We start from the raw sequence: 23,808 nt of genomic DNA on the forward strand, positions 1-23,808 counted from the left end.
TAAATAATAAAGAGGAGACTCATTTACTGGCCCTTCTGACAGGCTCTAGGAATCAGGGAGTGTAGATGCCGGCATGTGTTCATGAAATGTAATCAAATAATGAACAACCAATTTTTGTGTTGAGTTATGAACCCCACAGCTATAAACAATTTACATAGAAGGAGGGGTCATAGAGATAACCTGCAGGAAAACAAGACGGATTTTTCCAGCCAAACTTGGCTTGGCGCTCAGCTACCCTAGATATATTGCCAGATTTTATGAAGATATTTTTCCTCTCACACTTCACTTTCACTATCTAGAAGCCAAGTTGAGGCATTTTCCTTGATAAGAGGGACTTGTAAGGACTAGCTCAAGAGCAGAGTGAGCTTTAGGCAAAACTAAATGGAGGGGAAAGATGGCTGTAGCTGCACCTTGTTTCAGTGTCTTGAGTCCCAGCCCTACCCTCACCCCCAGGCACCTCAAATCTCTGCAGACACAAAACCCCCATAGAAGCAGCTCCCTGCTCTTAATTTCCCTGGGCTTAATTTCCATTCCACCAACATCAAAATATAATAATTTTAATATTTATTTCTTCAGAGCCTCACTTTTGAAGATTAGTTTGTGCTAATACCCACAGTTCTTATGATCTAAAAATGTTTTTCTCCTGAGTAAGTGGTTTGCATTTTCACAAGGATTTAAAAAATGCCCTAGTTCAGAAGAATGGCATCATAGGATTATTAAAATCCCGCTTCCTCCAGGAAGCATCCCCTGCCTTCTTCCACCTTCATAGGTTAAAAGTTTCCAGTAAGGCTCTTGAGCGAGGTGTACTTTTCTTGCCATGGCACTGAGAACACATTACCATGATTGTTTAATTGTCCCCTTTCTGGACCCACTGTGAGTTCGTGTGTGCACAGCCATATGTATATTCACATTATATGAACTCCCACCACCTAGTCTGTGATGAAATACTTGGAGGACCTCAGCAAATACTTGTGGATTGAAGAATGAATGAACAGTGCTGAGAATTTCAGGAGCTATAGAAAAGTGATGGGGTGAGCGGAGAGCAGCAGTTTTTAAAATAAAGTGCATACTTTATTCATATTTCCTTTTGTTTCCTTTTTTTAGAAATGGAGATACTGAGGATTGAACCCAGGACCTTGCACATGCTAAGCTCGCACTCTACCCCTGAACTATACTCACCCCCAGCAGCATATGGAGGCCAGATGGCTTTTATTTGTGCCTCCTACTTAGTTATTTCATAAGGCTAGAAGGCCCTTCCGACAAACCTCTGAAAACAGCACTTGAAGATAACAGACAGATTTCAGTGTCACTTTATGTGCTTTTGAAGCCCACTCAGTGTTGGATGTAAATGATTAAGGAGTGCAGCCTTGATTTCCTGTGGCCACAGGTACCGTTCAGATACAGAAATTATGCAGAAGGAGTCATGCATCCACATTTTAAAGGAATCCATTGTTCAGGTTGAAACCAACATTAAAATTACTTCTTCTGCTAGCAGGAGCAGATAATGAGAAGAAAAACAAAAGTACAAGTCTCCCTATCTCCACAGGAAGACATAGAAAAGGGTAGTCCCTCTCATTTGCTATTTTGTTTTCTGAGGTTTCAATTATCCACAGTCAATCTCAGTCAGAAAAGTTTAAATGGAAATTCCAGAAATAAAAATTTCGTAAGTTTTAAGTTGCATGCTATTCTGAGCAGTGTGATGAAACTCGCTCCATCCCGTCCTGGATGTGAATCAGCCCTTTGTCCAGCATGTCCTGCCCCAGGGGGTCATCTAGGTTATCATCTCAACTATCGAGGTATCACAATGCTTGTGTTCAGTTAACCCAAATTTACTTAATAATGGCCTAAAGCACCAGGGTAGTGATGTTGACAATTCAGTTTGAGTATGCCAAAGAGAAGCCATCAAGTGCTATCCAAATTTAAATGAAAAGGTAAAAGTTCTTGACTTCATAAGAAAAGAAAAAAATCATATGCTGAGGTTGCCAAGATCTGTGGTAAGAATGAATCTTCCATTCATGAAATTGTGAAGAAGGAAAAAGAAATTCACTGCAGTGCTTGATAAGTGCTTAGTTAAGATGGAATAGGTATTAAATTTGTACAATAAGATATTTTGAGAAAGAGACCACATTCACATAACTTTTTTATAGTATATCATTATTATTATTCTATTTTATTATGAGTTATTGTTGTTAATCTCTTACTGTGCCTAATTTATCAATTAAACTTTATCATAGGTATGTATGTATATGAAAAAACATAGTAAGTACAGAGTTTGGTACTGTGGTTTTAGGCATCCACTGGGCGGTTTTGGAATGTGCCCTCCTGAGGATAAGGGCAGGGGGCCTCTCTGATCAGATAAAAAAGAGAAAGAAGCCTTTTGGGAAACAAAAATGAAAAGAGAAGCATTTCGACGCCATCTTAAGTTAACAGTGGCTAGCATTTTGACTCAATCAGCAGAGACTATGAGATCCTCCTTAGCAATACAGTGATAAGAGCTCTTCTCAAAATAAAGTGAACTTGGAGCAAGTGAATGAGAAAACACTGAGAACAGGGGCGAGCTCAGACACAGCCTCTCTGAGCAGGCGGGGAGGGCTCAGCTGAACAACACGAGGAGGAAAGGAAAGTTTACCCCAGGCCAGAGACTACTCTGTTAACCTTTCCCGAGGGAGTCTTCTTCAGGTCTTAGTGAGGAGGAATCGTAAGTTCTATCAGAACCCCACTGTATGGAACATACAGCTTATCAGCACAACTATGGCTGAGTCAACTGTAGGGCTCAGTATTATGGCACACGGCCATTTTCACTTCTTTCTTTTGCTTTTTTCCTTATCTTTTTTCCTTACTCTCTCTCTTTCACTTCCCTTTGTCTTTATAATACCTCGAGCCAAAGAACCTCTTTGATGCTGTTATGAATAAATATATATGGACCAGGTGGACCAGTAAAGAAGTTAATACATGAAGTAGACAAAAATAAAAATATCTAACTTCCACATGTCTGTTTCAATCTGAACGTTACATGTTTCATTTACACAAACACACACACACACACACACACACACACAGAGCCTCATTTAATTACCCCAACAGCCCTACTCTATACTAATTTTATGCCTACTTAAAAAAATTTTTTATTGAAGTATATTGATGAACAATATTATATAAGTTACAGGTGAACAATATAATGATTCGCAATTTTTAAAGGTTTTACTCCATTTCTAGTTATTAGAAAATATTGGCTATAGTCCCCATGTTGTACAATGTATCCTTGTAGCTTATTTTAGACACAATAGTTTGCACCTCTTAATCTCCTACTGCTGTTTTATCCCTCTCTCCTTCCCTCTCCCCACTGGTAACCATCACTTTTTTCTCCATATCTGTGAGTCTGCTTCTTTTTCACTAGTTTGTTTTGGAATCTTAAAAAAATGCCTATTCTTTAAGATGAATAAACAAATCAGATAAGTTAAGTAGCTTGGCCAATGACAACTAGAATGTAGAGCATGAATTTAAAACAGGTTAGGTCTGCTTCCAAAGCTTTTCCTCTTTTTTTTTTTAAAACTCTTTTTTTAATTGAAGTGTAGTTGATTCACAATTTTAGTTTCAAGTGTACAGCAAAGTGTTTCAGTTTTTATATGTGTATATATATATACATATATATACATACACATATATACACACATACATACAAATATATATTTTCAGTTTCTTTTACATTACGGCTCATTACAAGAAATTAAATATAGTTCCCTGTGCTATACAATAGGTCCTTGTTGTTTATTTTATATACAGTAATGTGTATCTGTTAATCCCAAACTCCTAATCTATCCCAACTTCCCCTTCCCCAGGGAAATCACCAAAGACTTTATTCTTTTCCCTGCATATCTTGGCAATAATAGGTACAAAGTAGGACCAAATCAATGTTGCAATTATTGTTTAGCTTAGATAAAGACATAATATCCTCATTCATAAGGAAGTACACTTCCCAACTCTTGAAGGGGAAATTGTTTTAAAGCTGTAAGATACAACTGAAGACTCAGAAGCCATCCATGCACAAGGTTTTAAACTCAGCATCTTCATGAGTTCCTTCTTCCTTTGTCCTGGGCCAGTGGCCACGTTCCTGGTATGGAGATCTCATCTGGAGTAGGTATTCCTGGATTGGTGCCTGAGGCTCCAAGGCTTGGGCAGTTTCCTCCAGGATCCTGCACACCTTACATAAGTACCTGCCCAGGTGTGTGGCAGGCCCTGGCACCTGTTCAGAATCCACCACTCCTACTTCTCCCTATGTGACTTACTACATAACCTGGTACAGGACCAGAATGTTGATATATTTGAATTTGCTCAGATGCCAAATCACAAGGTTTATATTTGGAACTCTGAGAATTGATGGGGAGAATAAATAGAATTAGAATTCATACATACGAACACCATGAAGTACTTTGAGCTTCACTAAAAGGGAAGACATACACAACATTACATTTAGAAATTGTTTAGGAGCAGCAAATGGAGAGAAGCAACATCTTGCTTAAAAAAAAACCCACATCACAACCCCTTCATTATGTGTGGCACACAATTTAACAGGTGTGTGATTTATTCATTTATTCACAGACTCATGGACAAACCATTCCATCACAGCACTATTGTCTGTGAAGCAAAACACATTTACAACAAACTGTACCAGCTTCTTCAGAGACATTGAATTAGCTGATCTCCAGAAATCCTTTGCTGCCAGTTGAAAAATAGGGTTAATAATCACCAAAATGGTGAACGTGAATAAACTTTACCTCGATGAACTCTTTTCCATAGTGGAAATTCTGGGTCATCTATAACCAGTGCTTGATATAAAAGGAAAAAACATTTTTGTGTATTACTTCCATTGGAGAAATAATGAAAAATAATAGTTTCTCTACATACATCTGGGAATGGTTGGTGGCTCTCTTGGGAGAGGTGCTGTAGCCCTGCCCTTCCCGGCTTCCTCAGCTCTTCTCTTGGTTTTCTGGTCGGTGAGACTGGGGAAAGCATCACTTACTTGGCCATGTTTCCTTACTGTGCTAAGTTAAATGTTGATAGGTCTCTGCTCTTTTTCTCCCAGTTTCTCAGACCCAAGTGCTCCTAGGATCTGCACTTGCCTGCCTCAAGTCTCCCAGTGGTTAGCTTGTCACTAGCTTGTTCTTGCTTCTCCACTTGCAGGTGGGTAATAAGTCACAGTCCAGTGGGTCCCCAGGTGTAGGCACAGAGCAGAGAACTAGTAGGTCCGGCTGTACTTCCCGCACAGGTTAACAAAGTGCCTGGTGCTCCCTGGCCCAGAACAGCAAGCTGAGACTGTGCTTGGATGGCGCAGCGTCACCCTATCTGGTGTTCCTGCTGGTCAAGCTGAGAGTGTGCTTTCATTCTCCACCTACTCCTTTTGCCAAGTCCTTAACTGCGTGGAATTGGAAGATGAGGACTGGATGAGTGATTTTTACTCTGGCCCCAAGCTCCAACAGAATGAGAGGACTCCTGAAGAGAAGCAGGTCAGCAAGACGGCAGCTAGGGTGGGGCGAGGGGTGAAGAGAATTTCATCCTTGAGGTGTGTGTGGAGAGATGGCCACTTATCACTTTCCATCTGCCTTTAATACATGACAGCGCACTGATTTAGAAAACTAAAAAGCTACATTCAAAATGATCCCAGGGGCTCTAATGCTGTTGGCACAGTAGGAAACATGCAATCAATAAGTAAACAGATCATGTCAGTCTGGAGAACTTTCAGAACAACAGGAAAAAAAAAATTAAGGTAGATTTAGTCTATTTAAATATTTCCCAAGATCTTGTTAAATTTCAGGTAATAATGTTTCTTCCTTTGAACTGCATTGCATGTTTGCCTTTGACTGAAAATAGTCTGGTCTAGAGACCATTTGATATTCACCCTGTGACTATTTTAGTATTGGGGCTGGACCAAAAGAAATTCATGCTCAATGAAATGATTTTCACTTACTGAGACGAATTCACTTTTTGCTTCCTTCAGCAATTCATCAATCTGATGGGAGAAATAGAAGCTATCATAATAATGAGAATAGACTTCTAGGAGCCTGAGCCAACAGCAATACTTTAGTAATGCAAATTCTATTGCTATATATTTGGTTTCAGTCCAAATTTGCTTTTAATTAAGTTTTCTTGCCATTGCATGCAGCCCCCCCACACACACCACGCCACATTTACATATATAGTTTTTTTCATAGCACGGGTATCACATTTGACCAGATCCTATTGTCAGCAGACAACATTGCTAATGACATGGGTGACATCACTATTACTATCATCATTATCATCATTTCGATAAGCATTTTTAGAACATTTTGAATGTGGCTGTCAACTAGGTTTTGGATAAAGCCAATACTTCCTGTCTGATGTATTATATCCCCAAACAATATTGCTAGTTGAGAATAACAGAGAAGATACATTTTTTTTAAGTAACATATTAACATATAAGTATCAAAATTTCAGACTGTGCCATGACTGAACTTACATAACATAGAACACTCTAAAACTCTAAAACTAGAAGTGCTACCAAATTCTGTCATTTCATTGTGTCTTTTTAAAAGTAAATAATTAATTTTTTAAAAAATTGAAGTACAGTCAATTATAATATGTCAATTTCTGGTGTATAGCACAATGTCCCAGTCATGCATATACATACATATATTTGTTTTCATATTATTTTTTCATTAAAAGTTGTTACAAGATATTGAACATAGTTCCCTGTGTGATACAGAGGAAACTTTTTTTCAGTGTTTCTGTACAGAACAATTTTAAATATTTCTAAGGTAGGCATCTATCCATCCAAGAATGGTATGAAAAATCCTGTGGCTCCTCCCTTCTTGTCCCCCTGTCTTTATTAGGATGCTCTGGGCATCCCATGGATAGCAGCCATTTCCTGGTCCTTAGCTCCTTGGTTTCTGACCTGCTCCCAGGCTATTTCCAGCTTGTTTCTGACTCTGCTTATTGTCCCTTACTCTCTATCTCCCTTTATTCCTTGAACCAGGCCTTTGATTTTGGGCTCGCTTCAAGGACTCTGACCTCCCTTTCTATCTGCTTTAAAAGGGATAACCCACCCTAGCCGGTTCCATATATGGCTGCTGACCTAGTTTGTCTGGTGGGAGGATTTGGATAGCACAGATTCAGGCTGTAACGTGGTTGTTATTCATCTTTCTTTATACAGCCATTAAGCATTAGATTTCCACAAGGTTTAGTCCTTTTGCCAAGTCCTAAACTGGGTCCTAACACTAACTGTACTCTCTGGAAGAAGGAAAGTCCACACTTACTGACTGGTTAGTAAGATAGTTCCTAGGTTCTGAGAACCATGATAAGAGTTATAAATACATCATGCCATTTCATACTCCCAACAGTGCTATAGGGTAGGAAATATTATCATCTCTATTTTATAGGGAGGAAAATTTGGTGTAGAGTGTTTGAGTCATTTCCTCATGGTGGCACAGCTAGGAGGTAACCAAGCTGGGTTGCAAATCCAGGCAGCTTGAATCCAGGACCCCTGCCCTCCACCACCACTCTGTATGGATGGTTATATGGAACCTCTAGGTGATCTCACCCTCTGTCATTGAGTGCAATTGCCATCAAAGCATTGATGTCAGCGGAACTTCGGGTGCCTCCTTCAGATTTCCACTTGGATATCTCAGAAAAGCTTCAAACTAGACACATCCAAAAGTTAACATAATTATTTTCCCCTCCAAGCCCAGCCCTCTTAGGTGTTCCCTCCATCAGTGAAGGACGCAGTCCTCCATTTAGCCATATGAGCCAGACACCTGAGCCTCATTCTTGACTCATCCCTCTCCTCCCCCTTCAATCCTCTACCCAATCCATTATTAAGTCCTGTGACTGATTCTGTTGAAATATGTCTCAAAGCAGTCTTCTTCTCCCCATCTCCACGGCCACCCACTTTGCCCAAGCCACTGTCATCTCTCATCAGATCTGGTGCTGTAGACCCCTGACTGCTTCCTCACTTCCAGCCTTGGCCTTCTTCTGCTCTTGACACTGCAATATAAGAGGCCTTTTCATGCAAATTGACCATATCATCCCCCTGCTTTCATGGTTCTCACTGTTCCTAGATAAAGGACTATCTACTAGCAGGACCAGCAAGGCTCTGAAGAGTCTGGCCTCTGCTTGAAGCTCCAGTCTCATGTGGATCCCCCACTCTCTGGACTTAGGACGGATCCTATGCCTGCTTTCCTGTGGGCATCTGCATCCCACCATAGGGCCTTTGCACATGCTGTCTCCTCTGTTTGAAATGCTCTCCCCACCCTGCCTCACCAAGTCTGGTTAACTTTTACTCATTCCTCAGTTCTTAGACCACGTGTCACTTCTTCAGGGACACCTTCTTGCCTACCCCCTCCCAAGATTAGGGCAGGTTCTACTGTAATATATCCCTGTAATATTGTCATAACACTTAACTCAGCTGGCAATAATGCTTTTGTTTATGTAATTATTTACTCAATGACTCTCTTCCCCAGTGGAAAATATACTCCCTAAGGGCAGGGAACAGGTCAGTTTTTGCTGAACATTGTATCCCCTGCAGGCATTGATAAATATTCATTGGATGGAAGTAAGATGAATGACTTTAAAAACACAACAGAATTAATTTTAAATGCAACAGACTAAATAGTAAAAACTAAAAATCTCTGTTGAGTGATAGGGACTATACTAAATTTTAAGGTAGTTAAAATTCTTTGACTCAAAACTTTCTTCTTCTATTGTAAGCTTCTTAGCACACTCTGAATATCTCATTGCAGAATCCTTTTCATTTTCTCAGTGACATATGGCAAAAGGGTGTGATCTAGTCTTCCATCTCTGGGTCGTGAAACTTGGCTCCCTGCAGCGTGAAGCTCTGTGATACTGGCCTGGGTGTCCGTCTTCCCACCCCACTCACCACACTTCCCTGCGTCTCCAGCCTTCTGTGCTTCCCAGCTACCGTGCCTTCAAGGCAGAGCCTATTGCTGGCCCTTGGTTGGGGTGATTCTTCAGGCTCTATTTTTTGCTGCACCCTTGGATTTTTTGTTCCTACAGCTTCAGCAGAAAGTGAGGCATGCAGAGTTGAGGGTGGAGGGAAGGGAGAGGGTGGTAGTGGTGATACTGATGGCTGGGCTCATTCCAGGTCCCCAGCAGGAAGGAAATTTTTGAAGGTCTGACCTGGAATCCACATCTCCTCGAAGAAAGAACGGGGGTGTTGAGAATTGCATGAAAGGATGAGATACTAATAGGATTCCATATTTTCAGTGTGTTTTGGGGAAATGATTAAGTGTCAGGCCTACTAACTTCTGATTCTCTAAGACTGGCCCAGTAATCTACACTTTAATATGCAGCCCAAGTACTTTTGATGCATGTGGTCCCTGTACTGCACTTAGAAAAAACACTGGCACACAGTCACCTTTTATTCAGAGCTCTGTTAACACTTATTCTCAAAAAAGCCCTATTCTCAGCTCTACTGACTTGCTTGGAATGACATACAGATATGCCCCCAGTGGGCTGACCCTCTGGTCCCTTCCATTCAAGCATATTAATGGGTATCACTGTGGTTTTATGCTAAGAAACATAGAGGAGCAGGTACCTGTTTTTCTTTGTGAATCCCCAGAACATCTGTTGCCTAACACCTGGCATTCTCTGAAACAGGTGTACACTCAAGATAGCAATGGTGAAAAATCATATGATGTTGGCCCAGATCACAATTTGCAGCCTGTCACTCCTGCCAAATGGGTCAGTTGAGATGGAAACCACAATTCGAGCAGGTGGGTATTAGTAATTTGGGGAAGTGTCACCATTGAAAGGAAAGGGTGCATGAATATGGAATGTCTTGTGAAGCAGGAGAGGTAGTTTTCAACTGTCCAGGACCCTCATCTACTTTCTTCCTCTTTATAAGTTCTCAGTCCCTCCTTACTCATCCCCCCAAAACATTAGCTGCTTCTAAAGCCTGTGAAGAAGATGAAAGTTGTAAAGTTGTTTGAACAAAGGAAAGCAGTTGCGTCAATGGTGGAGACCTGAGCCAAAAGGCTCTTAGATCACCTGGTTCAAACCCTCCGTTATGTGTTGAGGAAACAGAGGCTCAAGGACATTATGGGTTTAAGCCAGGAGACAGGCTACTTTATCTTTCATTCTGTCTGGAATCCAAAGCACAACTAGGGTCCAGGTGTCAGATGTAGTTTTGTTATTCTCCCCACACAATCACAACATGGTAACCCAAAGAGTTCTCGGCAAGGGAAGTGTTCAGTAATGCTCTTGCCACTATAATGGAAATTGTATGACACAGGCACCTTGCCTGTCTTGTTCTTCACTCGGCATTTAAAACAGTGCTAGGCCCAGTGGGAGTAATTGGCAAGTAATTGGCAAGTCTTAAGAAGACCTGGTAGCTTCTACTTTTGTGTTTCTGGGTGTTTCGAGCTGCTTGAAAGTAGTCTGGAGACTGTGATGGAGGGGCATGTGGAGAGACCATTTGCCCAACCAGAACCTGTGAGTGAGACCTCTTTTGGAAATAGGGCTTTTGCAGATGGCATCAAGTAAAAATGAGGCCGTGTGGATTAGCTGGAACCCAAAGCCAATGGCTGGTGCCCTCATGAGAAGGCCATGTGAAAACACAGACCCGCGGGGAGAGGCCATGTGAGGACAGAGGCAGAGGATGTGGGATGCTGCCTGGAGGATTGACAAAACCTGCCAGAAGCTAGAAAGAGGTGAGGAAGGATTCTCCCCCAGAGCCCACAGGAGGAGCATGGCCCTGCTGGTACCTTGATTTTGGACTTCTAGCCTCCAGAACTGTGAGAGAATCAATATCTGCTGTTTTAAGCCACCAGTTTGTGGTGCTTTGTTATAGCAGCTCTGGGAAACTAGTACCAGAGGAAAAGCCTTGACACTGCATGGAGAGGAAATACAGACCAGCCATCCAGCCTTCTGCTTGGTCCTTCAGATGACTCTAGCCCCAGCTGCTATCTGACCATAAGCACGTGAGAGATCCCACATGTGACAAGCAGAAGCATCAGGGGACCTCAGACACATGAGGATCCATGGCGTGGGGCATCAGGGACATCCCACCCCAGTAGAGCCCCCGCATGACTGCAGCCCCAGCTGCCAGCCATCACATGAACTAGAAGAACCACCCACCGCTGCCAGTCAACCCACTGAACTGTGAGAGATAATAAAATGGTTGTTTTAACCACTAGATTCTGGGATGGTTTACTATACAGGGATAGATAACCAAAATATCAGACTCTGAGATAAGGATGATTTATTTGGAGGTGTTCCCAGGAAAACTAGATGGGAATGGGGAAGTGGGACAGCAAAGGGAGGACCACTAAGCAGGGATGTGCACCAGAGTCCCATGGAAGGGAAGATTGACCTAACCCAGCAAGGAGTCCTGGAGACCACGTAAGTCATAGCTCAGCCTCGTCCCCATCAAGGTCAAAGACAGTGGTGCATCTAAACTTCTCTACCCTTTCGCCATTAGTTAAGAGCTGCCTCAAGGACATGTAAGCTCTCAGTCACTTCTGGCTCTCTAGGGCAGGAGGTGAGGGAGGTTAGCAGCCTGAGGGCAGCCCTCCAGCAAGGAGACAAGTGCTGGCCTTTGGGAGTGAAGAGGCACCCAGAAGCAGTGTGTGTAAAATTGTAAAGGGAGGGTGACCTCATCCCAATTTGCCAGGGACTGTCTGTATTTAAAATGGGAAGTCCCACATCTTGTGAACTACCTCAGTTCTAGGCAGTCCAAACTATTAGTCGGTCACCCTAGAAGGGGATCCCAGGTGAAGTGGGCAGAGCCTGACAGCATCTGCTACAGAGGCTGCATGAATATTCCTAAACTGGAGAGACTGGGGCCCACAGGAATCTCCAGAGGCCCCTCTGTAAGAGGCCAAGGACCTCTTTGTCAACTAGCAGCCAAGGACCCTCTTGATGATGGGAGCCTGTGATCTATGACTGGTATAAATGATTTCAAGCTGTTTCAAACACTGCAGGAGGGCTGAGGAAGATAGAAGAGGGAAATGCCTTTTAGTTTGGCAATTCAAGGCCTAGGTGAGAGAAGAGGGGTAGAAACACGTCGTACAACATGAAACTCAATGGTGGGCACCCAGCACAGCGTCCTCCATGGAGGGTATAAAGGGAACAAGGGACAGGCTGAAAACTGGGAGTTAGAGGAATGATGTGGGGGGTGGGCAGGAAGAGATAAATTTACTGCAAGGATTCTTTAAAAAAAAAGTCTGTGTTCTAGAATGATCATTTTTGGGTGTTTTCTGAGGGCAAAGAGTTCATGGATGAACATAAACGTGAAAGGTAGTCATGGGAGAGGTGAGGCTGGTGGTGATGGTTCTAGTAGCAGGAAGAATGGCATCCTAGTCGCTTCCATCACCAGCAGAGAAGCTGATTTATGTAATTAACAGAATGGAAGTAAGGAATTCGTTACCAGGAATGAGAACTCTTTAGTGAGAGAAGGTAAAGATAATGGGGAGATGTCATTAAGGCTTATAGATTAATGAATGGTTTGAGGACAATAAACATAAATATGCTCATTTAATCTCAGAATATTAGACGAAAGGGCTGTTTTGGAACCAAGAAAGAAATGCTTATAGGATAAACAAAAGGAATGATATTTTATTTAAACTCAACCAGTAGATACATGAGAGAGTGTGCACAGTGGGTAGTACATAGGCTAGATAGATAAAGAAGTTCAAGAGAGGTTTGGATAAATTACTGAGTGCAAATCCATATCAGATTAATAAAGAATGATGTTTAAAATTTTCTTGTTAATTTTCTTATTTGCATTTTATTTGATTTAAATGTGTAGGAAAAATAAAAGGCCATACAGTGAAAACTTGTTCTCTTGCCCCTGTCCCACACCTGCCCAGCCTCTGCCTCTCCCAACAGGTAATTACTGTGTCTTTTAAAATACTTTTTAAAGTGCATATATAGACAAAGAGGAGTAAATTCATTGAAGACAGGAAATTTAGTCTGTCTTATTTACTCCCATATCCTCAGGGTCTGGAGAAGTTCCTGGACATTGAAGATGTCAATAAATATATATTAAATGATGAAATATATTCATCCTGACAATTGTTAACCCAATAGCAGCATCCTATACATAGTTGTTTGTATGTATCTTGCTTTATTTATTTGACAATATGTCCTTGAGATCATTCCTTGTTGGTGCATAAAGACCTTCTTTATTGCTTTTTCAGAGCTGAGTTATATTCCATTGTATGGATATACCATAATTTATTCAACCAATTTTTTATTAATGGCCACCAGTTTGTTCCCAATTTTTTGTTTTAACAAGTGTCACTGCAATGAATAATCTTCAAGTGATTTCTGTATTTGTAGGATAAGTTTTTAGGAGTGAAACACCAGTTTTTAAGAAGTCACGTCCTCTCCCAAATGTCTCAGATAATGGTGACAGAATTCTTGACCACATGGATCACTGACCTGCCCTGCATAACATTTCTTATGTTCTTTTCTGTGGTTATTGGGGTTGCTAATTCCAGGTTCTTTGGCCTGCTTTAAAAAACAAAAACAAAAACAAAAACAAAACACACAGAGAGATTTGCAGAATGAGAAATAGTGAGAACTGTTGGAGGCAGTGAAATTGACACACAGATGCTCAAGATCAGGCTGAAAGATCATTGGAATCGAATCTAAATTCCCAGCTCTCGTGTGTTCACTGCATGGATGTCTATGCTGGCTGCTTTCACTGGGAGATACAGTTTTTAACTGCCATTGTGTAATGATAAACATCTGTGTTTTTTTACTTCTTTTCTAGGAACATTTGAGTACCAGGTGCTGACCTCACTTCATCATAGCCTTTTATTTTCATCATAGCCTTAGGGCTTTGATCTTATTATTTTGGTCAGACTGTGATGCCGGGGACATCAGACTGAAATGACCGCATCCCACTTGGTTTATCTCAGTGTTGTTTCTTTCCGGGGAAGGCAGAGCTGATTCAGACACGGGTGATGGCGCTAAGAGAAAACAGGCTCTAGGTCCTTAACCCAGACACACATGGCCATGCTCCTTTTCAGTGACACATTTCCACTGGAAACGTGAAAATAACAATTCGTGCCCCACACCCATTGAGGGTGTGGTGCTGAATGTTAATAAGATAAGCTTCAAAATGCAGTTTGAGTTCTTCAGCTCTGAGGTTCCTGATAAAAGTTAGGTTATAGAATTAGTGAGATAAAAAAGCACATTCCAACCATGACCATTTTTCATCATAGAGTGCCTTGACAACTGCTTTAAGCCTCTGACTCCGTACAACGTGCAGGAACTTTCGGTTCAGTGCATGTGTATTCTTAATAACCTGCTTTATCTTCCTATGTACTCACTGCCAGGGACCGTGGGCAGCTTATTCAATCAGCAGCTAGGTTTTAAATGTTCACTGGAGTCTGTGGAGGCATCAGTCTCAGAAAGAATCCTGGGCTGCCGGCTAGGAGGCTGGCTTTTCTCTGACTTCTCCTCCACCACCCAAATGCCCGTGAGCAGCTCACTTCACCTGAGCCTCCTGTTCGTTAAATCAGGGTAGTGGTTTCTGCTTTGGGCATCTCTGTGGCTGAATGGGAAAGCAGAGTGAGAATGGATGGACATGCTGTTTAATAGGATAAGGTCTATTAAAGATTAATAGGACTATTAATGTCTCAGCAGGGCACTTCCTCACCTTGGAAAGAGAACTGAGATGTCAGGAAACACAGCCCACCCCTCTAGGCCAGGGCTCCCCAACCTCAGCTGAACTATAGAGCAATAAGATATCTAAGTTTTCCACTGTAATATCATCCAGGCCTAAATATGTGTAAAATATGCACACATGGATATAAAATATCGGGATATCAATACTTGAATGACAGCAACAACAAAAAGAACCTTCCTTTCAGCCAGCTCACACTGAACTGGCCTGTGAGGGGTGCTGGTTTTCTGCTCCCTGAAGAGACAGGAAATGTCAAAGGGACCCAGTGCCAAACTCAGAGCCCTGCCAGCCCACGTTCTAGCCCTGGGAATAGGCCCACGGCCTTAGGAGCCTGGTACCAATTCCACCCAAGAGCTCTTCGAACTCAGTGAGAGGGAATAAACCTGCTGATCTTTTTTTTTTTCTGAAAGTGGGTGGCTCTATGGGTCTGGTGTTGCTGGCACCTGTGGTGGTGATTAGAGTCTATCAGGCAGCGAAAATTCACTGGTTTCCACTTAAATGCCCTCTGGGCTCCACAGGTTACACAGAGGAGTGAAGCAGCCAAGAGAATTCTTATAATCCAGTGTCATTATGTTTCGTATTCAGAACTGCCAGTGATGGCCTCGTTTCAGGAACACACCCGGGAGTGGTGAGGACTGAGGTCCAACCGCAAGCATCGCTCCTCTTGCTCTGGTTGTCACAGATGGAATGCAGGCTTCAGGTTGTGGCAACCTCTGATTTTTAGTTGAGGTCTTAATCTGAATTTTCTGTGAAATTATTCTGAGCTTTGAATGTTAGTGTGTGCGTATGCATACTCATACACATAGGCACAGATCATCATGGGAGACAAGTGGGGGTGGTCTCCTTGGGGATCCCTGGACCCTCGGGTGGTGGGGAGGAGTTGGTGGTGCTGCAGGAGGTGCAGACGTGATACAACCTCGCACCATGGCAACACTACCATGTTCTCCCTTTCCAGAGCTCAGCCTGACCTCCAAGGTAGGGGTAGAGAGGCTGCTGGGATGTGTAGACATCCATCAACTCCCTAAGAACTGGCAGTTGAGTAGCCTTTAGAATGGCTTTAGATTCCTGTTGAGGTTTGTTGAAGATCATGAGCTCCCTGGCCTCAAGGGAGTTAAAACGGGGCTAATGGAACTGTACTTTGAAAGCTGTGTGAATTTCTAAGGGAAGCTAGATGAATCTTATTACAGGAAAGGTTGGTCCACAAGTGGAACTTGGTGACCCCTATAATCGTAAGCCCTGGCTACTTCTCTTAAGGTGAAAAGGTAAACGGGCCGATGATGACAGTCTTTGCACTTACAAAACAGCAGTGCTGAAATCCTATAAAGGTGATTCTGGTGGACTGGTTTGCTCCAGAACTGGAAGGATAAGTACTTCCAAATGATTCATTGTCTTGCTTCTTTCGACTTCTTGGAATTTCCCAAATGCTAAGTGACAGACAAGAAACTGTCTCCCAGGGCACAGACTACAACTATAAATTTGGAGAGGGTCGTTCTATTCAGCCGATGATTTCAATTTTCTCACCCATTAAAGGGTATGGTAGAGAACACCCTTTCAATACACTGTGAAAGCTGATTTGGAAGCCAAAGGCTTGCTTCTTTTCTCTCACTATTAAGCCTGTATGTAGAAATCAGCCACATCTAATTTAATCACATCTGTTTCTATTTTTTTTGATGATGAGATGCAGGGATTTATAAGCTGAGGCTTAGCACCCCAGGGGAGGGGGAGGGGGGCAGCGGTGCTGGAGGTGGGGAGACCTACACGCGGAGCGCCCCATGGTGCCGTCAGCTCCACCACCCCATTTACGCCTCACAGCTCCCCAGAGGGAGGGATCATTACCATCATTTTATAACAAAGTGAACTTTCTTTTTGGAGGTTTGTTCCAATTACAAATCAAAGTGAAAAATTAAAGCAGTACACAAGGACCAAGGGAAGGCGGAAAAGAAGGGAAACATTAGAAGCTACATTTCTCTCATTTGGATTTAAGTGATCTGAGTAACGCTTCTTAGTTTCTGTCCCCTGGCCAGTCCTTGTGGGTAAGCATTTCCAGTCCTCGGGCCTTTTCCCAGTCTGTTTCTGCACCACCTCACCCACTCCAGGCTTGTGGTAGAGACTCCTGGGGGACGGGCGACTCCAGATTCTGGCCCAGATTCTGTCCGAGTTGCGCAGCTGTGTCAGCCTCGCTCGCTCCCAGGCCACAGGGGCGCAGGAATGAGTGGGGCGGAACTGCTCACGGCCAGCGGGTGTGAGTGGGGCCAGTGCTCCTCCACCACCTTCCAGCCTCCCGGTGAGAGTAGGACCAACAGTATCTGCCTAAACAAGGAGATAAGAAACTGACTGAAGGGGGCACTTTTGGAAGAGCTGCATCCTCTGCAAATAATGGGACTGCTGAGTGGTTTCCAAGAGCCATGCCGTTTTCTGGTGTCCTGGACTTTCTGCATCCTCTCCGAGGGATGGTCACTGCAGGGGAGGCCCATCCAGTACCCCTGCCTCTGTCCTGTTTCACTTCCAGCCCCAGGGCCTGGGAGGACCAGCTCTTACTCTCTTTTTCCACAATCTGGCATGACCTAATTTAGCATCTGGTGTCATACCAACTCTGATCTGAACCCTGGCCTGCTGCCCCCAGATTGAAACCCCAGGATTGCCTTTTCCTGAGCCCAAACTGTATTAAATTGTGACATCCCTGACTGGCCATTCCTGTCTCTCCCTTCTCAGGCTTCCCTATTCCCTGAGACACAACATGGTTGAAATTAGGCCAGTGAGTAGCCTTATAACAGCCTCTAAGTGTATAAACAAAAGGAATAGTTCCACGTCTCTCACTTTAAATCAAAAGCTACAAACGATTAAGCTTAGTGAGGAAGGCATGCTGAAAGCTGAGCCAGGCTTCTTGCACCAAACAGTTAAGCCAAATTGTGAATGCAAAGGAAAAGTTCTTGAAGGAAATTAAAAGTGCTACTCCAGTGAACATATGAATGATAAGGGAGCGAAACAGTCTTACTACTTCCAGGAGAGAAGATCAAACCAGCCGTAACATTCCCTTTAGCCAAAGCCTAATCGAGAAGCAAAGCCCTAACTCTCTTCAGTTCTGTGACGGCTGGGTATTAGGAAGCTGCAGAAGAAAAGTTTGAAGCTAGCAGAGGTTAGTTCATGAGGTTTAAGAAAAGAAGGCGTCTTCATAACATCAAAGTACAAGGTGAAGCAGCAAATTCTGATGTAGAAGCTGTAGCAAGTTATCCAGAAGATCCCATCCATGAAACAGGCTTATATGGGAAGAAGATGCCATCTTCGATTTTCATAGCAAGAGAGGAGAAGTCAATGCCTGGCTTCAAAGCTTCAAATGACAGGCTGACTCTTGTTAGGAGCTAATGCCGCTAGTGACTTTAAGTTGAAGCCAACACTCATTTACCATTCTGAAAATCCTAGGGCTTAAGAATTATGCTAAATCTACTTTACCTGTGCTCTATAAATGGAACAACAAAGCCAGGATGACAGCACATCTGTTTACAAACATGGCTTGTGGAAAACAAGCCCACTGTTAAGACCTACTGCTCAGAAAAAAAGGTTCCCTTCAAAATATTACTGCTCATCGACAATGTAACTGGTCATCCAAGAACTCGGATGGGGATGTACAATTAGGTACCTGTTGTTTTCATGCCTGCCAACATGATACCCATTCTGCAGCCTATGGATCAAGGAGTCATTTTGACTTTCAAGTCTTAAAGAAATATATTTCATAAGGCTACAGCTGCCAATGATAGTGATCTCTCTGATGAATCTGGGCAAAGAAAACTGAAAAACCTTCTGGAAAGCATTCACCATTCTAGCTGCCATTAAGAACATTCGGCATTTATGGGAAGAGATCAAAATATCAACATTAACAGGAGTTGGGAAGAAGTTGATTCCAACCCTCATGGATGAATGACATTGACGGGTTGAAGACTTCCATGGAGGAAGTAACAGCAGATGTGATGAAAATAACAAGAGAACAAGAATTATAAGTGGAACCTGAAGATGTGACTTATTTGCTGCATCATGATAAAACTTGAATGGATGAGTTCAATAGAGTTGCTTCTTATAGATGAGCAGAAAAAGTGTTTTCTTGAGATGGAAACTACTCCTGGTAAAGATGCTGTGAAGATTGTTGAAATGACAACAAAGGATTTAGAATATGACATAAACTTAGTTGACAAAGCAAGAGCAGGATTTGAGAAAACTGACTAATTTTGAAAGAAGTTCTGCTGTGGGTAAAACACTATCAAACAGCATTACAGGCTACAGAGAAATCGTTCATGAAAGGAAGAGTCAATTGATGCAGCAAACTTCATTTTTGTCTTATTTCAAGAAATGGCCACAGCCACCCCAACCTTTAGCAACCACCACCCTGATCAGTCAGCAGCCATTAACAGGGGAAAAGACCCTCCACCAGCAAAAAGATTATGACTCACTGAAGGCTCAGATGATGGCTAGCATATTTCAGCAATATATTTAAATTAATATATGTACTTTTTTTAAACATAATGCTATCACACACTTAATAGACTACAGTAGAGCATAAACATAACTTCTACATGCACTGGGAAACCAAAAAATTCCTGTGACTCACTGCTTTTCTGTGGTGGTCTGGAACTGAACTGCAGTATCTCTGAGGTATGCCTGTATATATATTAAGTTCCTTGCAAAATAGTAGCTGCTCAATCAAGGATTACTATAATTAAAACATTTTATTATACTATAGCTAACTTGACTTACTTTTACCCTCCTACATCATATATGTTTACATTTCTCAGATTGAATATATTATGACTTCAAATCCTAAGTCCACTATTGTGTGGTCTTGGACATGTTACTTAGCTTCTCTGAATCTCAGTTTCACGTCTGTAAAATGGAAATAATACCTCCCTCACTCAGTTGCAAAATAAAATCTGGTAATATAGATAATATGCTTAGCGCCATGCCTGGCATACTGAGATATAATTGGTATTTTCACTATCTTTGTGCCTTTGTTCATGTTAGTTCTTAGAATGCTGCTTCTCCTCTTTTATTTTGCAAAATTCTAGAAGACCTGGTTGAAGTATCCTTTTTTCTCAGTGGATTCATATTTGCTCAATTGCATTCCACTGCATCCAGTTCTATTATTATTATTATTATTAATTATTATTATGATGATGACAGTTTATTGCATTATGCATATTTGATTTACCACTTTTCCTGCTTGACTCTTATCCTGCTATTCAAACTCCATTTTATCTTCCTTTTATCCCAGTGTTCCTCTAATACTTCCTCTGGACTATCTGATCCAGCATACTTATTCCCCATCAAATCCCCATGACTTTGCTTCTTTCCTTCTGCCTGGAATGGCTTTTCCCATTTTTCTTTGCTACTGGAATCTGACACATCCCTCAAGGATCAACTCTATGAATTCTTCTCTGTTTCCTCCAAGTTAGAATTACTTTTTCCACTCAGCTTCAGTAACACTCTTTCTCTATTATGAAACTTAGTATTTATAACATTTTAATTATATGCATGTGTCTTTCCCATTAGACTGTGAGTTCTCGGAGAGAAGGATAATGTCTTATTCATATTAGTTTCCCTCAGCACCTAATACTGTGCCCCAAATATAGTAGTAATTCATCAATTTTTGTTGTATTTGTACAGCATAAGTGTACTAATAGCATCTGCGTAAACCAAGAGGTCACATTTGTGACTGAAGGTGGCACTTCTGGATTAGTGGTACCTTCTGTAAAGCTCGTGGATTGCTGAATGGTTTCTAAGAACCAGATGAATAGATAGCTTAAAATCTCTAACAATGTCTATCTGAAATAAAATATCCAGTCACGAACATAAGTACAGGCTAACGTATAATGACCAGCGAAGTCCAGCAAGCATAGGAGAAATCAGGCCATATGCAAGGGCAAGGGAAACTAAGAAAAATCTAATAAACTCTGGCTGTGATTTTTAGTCTCTGTGTGTTCTGAAATTTGTGCTTGTGGAAAACTGGCCAGTTTCAGCATGGTTGGGTCAGGGACGTTTCCTGTTATCAATAGGAAGCTGCTATACAATTAAATAGATCAATGATGCAGTGAACTGAATTAGTGTTTTTTTTATAGTCAAGTAATTGAACTAGTTCTGCATTCTACATATTTCTAGTTGTACAAGCATGATCTTTGAATCCATCATGTAAGAAGATGCTTGGACTGCTTCAGTCAATTGATTTGAGAAGCAGTGAAAGGAACTGGGTTTTGTTAGGAAGGCAGTAAAATATCAAAAAATGGTGCAGGGGACGCACATCTGACACACTCAGTAGCTTTATGGAGACTTAATGATTTTTGAGAACAATTTGCAAATCTGGTCTAATTCAATTAGTACTATAATCATCTACCTTAAAATATGGTGGAACATTCTGTTGTATATTTACCACATTTGGTTCTGGTCTATGGAACATTATAATACCTATCAGCGGTGTGCTGGTAAACCAGCTCTCTGTCCTGTTTTCTTTTTGCTTTTTAAAGCCATGATTTTTAGTGTTTTCCTATTTCTGTGGTGTAAATACTCCCATTATGGGCTAGTTTTAAGCTACCAACAGTTTAACGATTGCTTTTAAAGTTTCTGAATCTCTGACAATCAGCTCTTAGAAGCTAGTACATCATTGCAAGTTACTACGAACAGCGGAGGAGAGCCTGTTAAAGTTTTTAAAACTTTAAATCATGCAGTCTTAGGACTAGAAGCATCCAGCATATTCTAGTGCTAACTTTTCAGAAGAAAAAAAATTGACCCTGAGGATAAGTGATATCCTGAAAATCATGCAGAAAATTACTAGCAGATTTAGGATTGGAATCAAGGTGTCTGACCTCACCATGCAGTATTCTATGCAGAAGTCTTTATACAGGGAATAGAGAAAAAAGCAGTCATTGGACATGAATAGAAACATGACTGTATAATCTTGCTTTGGGATGTGGATGGGACAGGATGGGTGGCAGGGGCTGTGAACATGAAGTTTCTCCAGAGCTGCTCCAAGCTGTGTTGAGAATAATTTAGGAAATTGTGCAGATTGTAATCTTGGTTTGTTAAGTGGGCAGACCATTTTACTTTTTTGGGCTTTGGTTTTATGATTTTTTTAAGTGACAGTTTTTAATATTAGTATGTCTTAATTGCTAGTGTTTGTTAAATAATCTAGAGTATGTAGTAAAATGATCAATCCAGGTGGAGCTAATATTAAGAGTTCATAGGCCACACTTAAAGAAATACTAATTGAGATCCTCTTTAAAGATGCTTTCAGATCTAAGATAGTTTATCAGTTTACTTGTAGCCAGGAAACATTTCTAAAGTGGTAGTTTCTTAAAGCAGTTCTTAGGTGAGCTGCCTCAAAGTCACCTGAGGAGCTTTTTAAAATTTCTGACCACCCAAGATCACACCCAAGACCAATGAAATGAGAACTGAGGGAGAAGAGGGCTAGGAAATTGTTTCTTTCTTTCTTTCTTTCTTTTTTTTTTTTTTTGAAGTTGCCTTTTTGATTTTGATTTCCAACTAGTTAGGAATGTCAGAGCTTCCTAGCCTAGAAAATGTTTTGCAGGGTAAGAAAGTGATAAGTACTTGTTAACTACTAACCCATAGAGTAGGGACTATATCCAAAGACTAAGTCTATCCAACAGCTTTCTCAAGTAAGGGATGGGAAGAAGCAGGGGATGGGCTCTGAGGGCCACCTGGGAAGTGTCCTGCTGGTACTGAGCAGTGAGTGCAAGGACACTCACCTGGAGGAGGCCAAGGCGAGCCTGAAGTAAAACACGGATGGTGAATCAGCAAATCACAGGTTTGAACTTTGCATATCTGTATCAATAGCACACAATTCTGGAAATCTGATCCTGGAGATGTGTTATTTAGAACACAGTAAGATGACCATGGTTCTTGATCTTCTCTCTTCTGTATTTTTTTTTTTCTAACTTGCCAAACAACAAACTAGTGAATCCAAAATTGTTTTTAGCTTTTAAAATGTCATTCTATCCTTTCAAAAATAAAATTTTAGGATTTATTATTTGGTTGTTGGGCACATTCAGTTTTAAAAAAGGTAAAGTTATAGCAATGGTTACTATTTGACCACAAAATAGGGGAGGCCTTGCTAACTACTATAATTGGATTGCTATAATGAAAACTACTTTAAAGAAAAAACAAAAAGCCTTTTGGGCTGGCATAAAAGAGTTTTAAGAAGAAAGGCATCTGGCCATTTAATCCTAGGTTCTCTATGAAGTTTCCCAAATCTTCAGAGTCTACTGACGTTCAGAGAGCATCCATCCATGCTTGTTTACCATCCACACAGCCGAGTTATGAATCAGAGAGTGACGCTATGTTTTCTTAACTTCCTACACAGGTCTACCAGTTCTAATAAAAGGTTGAAAAATAATCTCAAATTTGTTTACTGATTTTCACACACCCATTTACCTAAATCTGCATTCTTAAAGTGTGTTCCTGGGTGAAAAGGGTCTGTGATTACAGATTTGAAAAAAAATAATGGAACTACATTTGCTGTCCACACAGTCACAATGGAGAAAATTAGTCCTGAAGAAAAGGAAACTTACTTAACATTTCTCAAATTTACTCATTACAGAAACTTTGTTTAATCTCATGGGAAATACTGACCTAGATAAATTAAGACAGCAGTAGAAAAAAACTTCCTTAGAAGTATCAAAAAGTTGTTCCTACTTGGTCAATGAATAAATGATTATATAAGTTTTAAGGCATGTTCAATCGGCCATATAGTTTTATTGGACAGGTCATATGATTACAACAAGTTGGTTGTCCATTTGATTCAGTGAGGATAACTTCTACTATATAAAGCATATGATTTCCAAGAACCATCATTTTTTAGCTTTATATTTTGAAATAATTTGATTTATAGAAAAGTTGTAAAAAATGTACAATGGATTTCTATATATTCTTCTCTCAAATTCCCAAAATGTTAACAATTCACCATTTTTTTTATCACTCTCCTTTTCTATGTGCATGAATATACCAACACACACATGCATATTTACATCTTTTTCTCTGCACCATTTGAAAGCAGACTGCCGACATGATGGACCTTTCCCTCCAAATACTTGTGTGTTGCTAAAAGCAAGGATATTCTTTTA

At 41.2% G+C, this 23,808-nt stretch overlaps 1 long non-coding RNA gene across 1 annotated transcript; it reads right to left on the reverse strand.

Annotated features, from left to right (window-relative positions):
- Window positions 1-1,949: 1,949 nt before the first annotated feature.
- On the reverse strand, window positions 1,950-21,094 carry LOC116663282. The gene is made up of 3 exons (XR_004319521.1): window positions 21,084-21,094; window positions 8,717-8,722; window positions 1,950-2,046 (listed from the first exon to the last, which is right to left on the reverse strand). It is a non-coding gene; the product is annotated as an uncharacterized LOC116663282 (long non-coding RNA).
- Between the last annotated feature and the right edge of the window lie 2,714 nt (window positions 21,095-23,808).

Source organism: Camelus ferus, chromosome 1 (assembly GCF_009834535.1).
Source record: "Camelus ferus isolate YT-003-E chromosome 1, BCGSAC_Cfer_1.0, whole genome shotgun sequence".
Lineage (NCBI taxonomy): Eukaryota > Metazoa > Chordata > Mammalia > Artiodactyla > Camelidae > Camelus > Camelus ferus.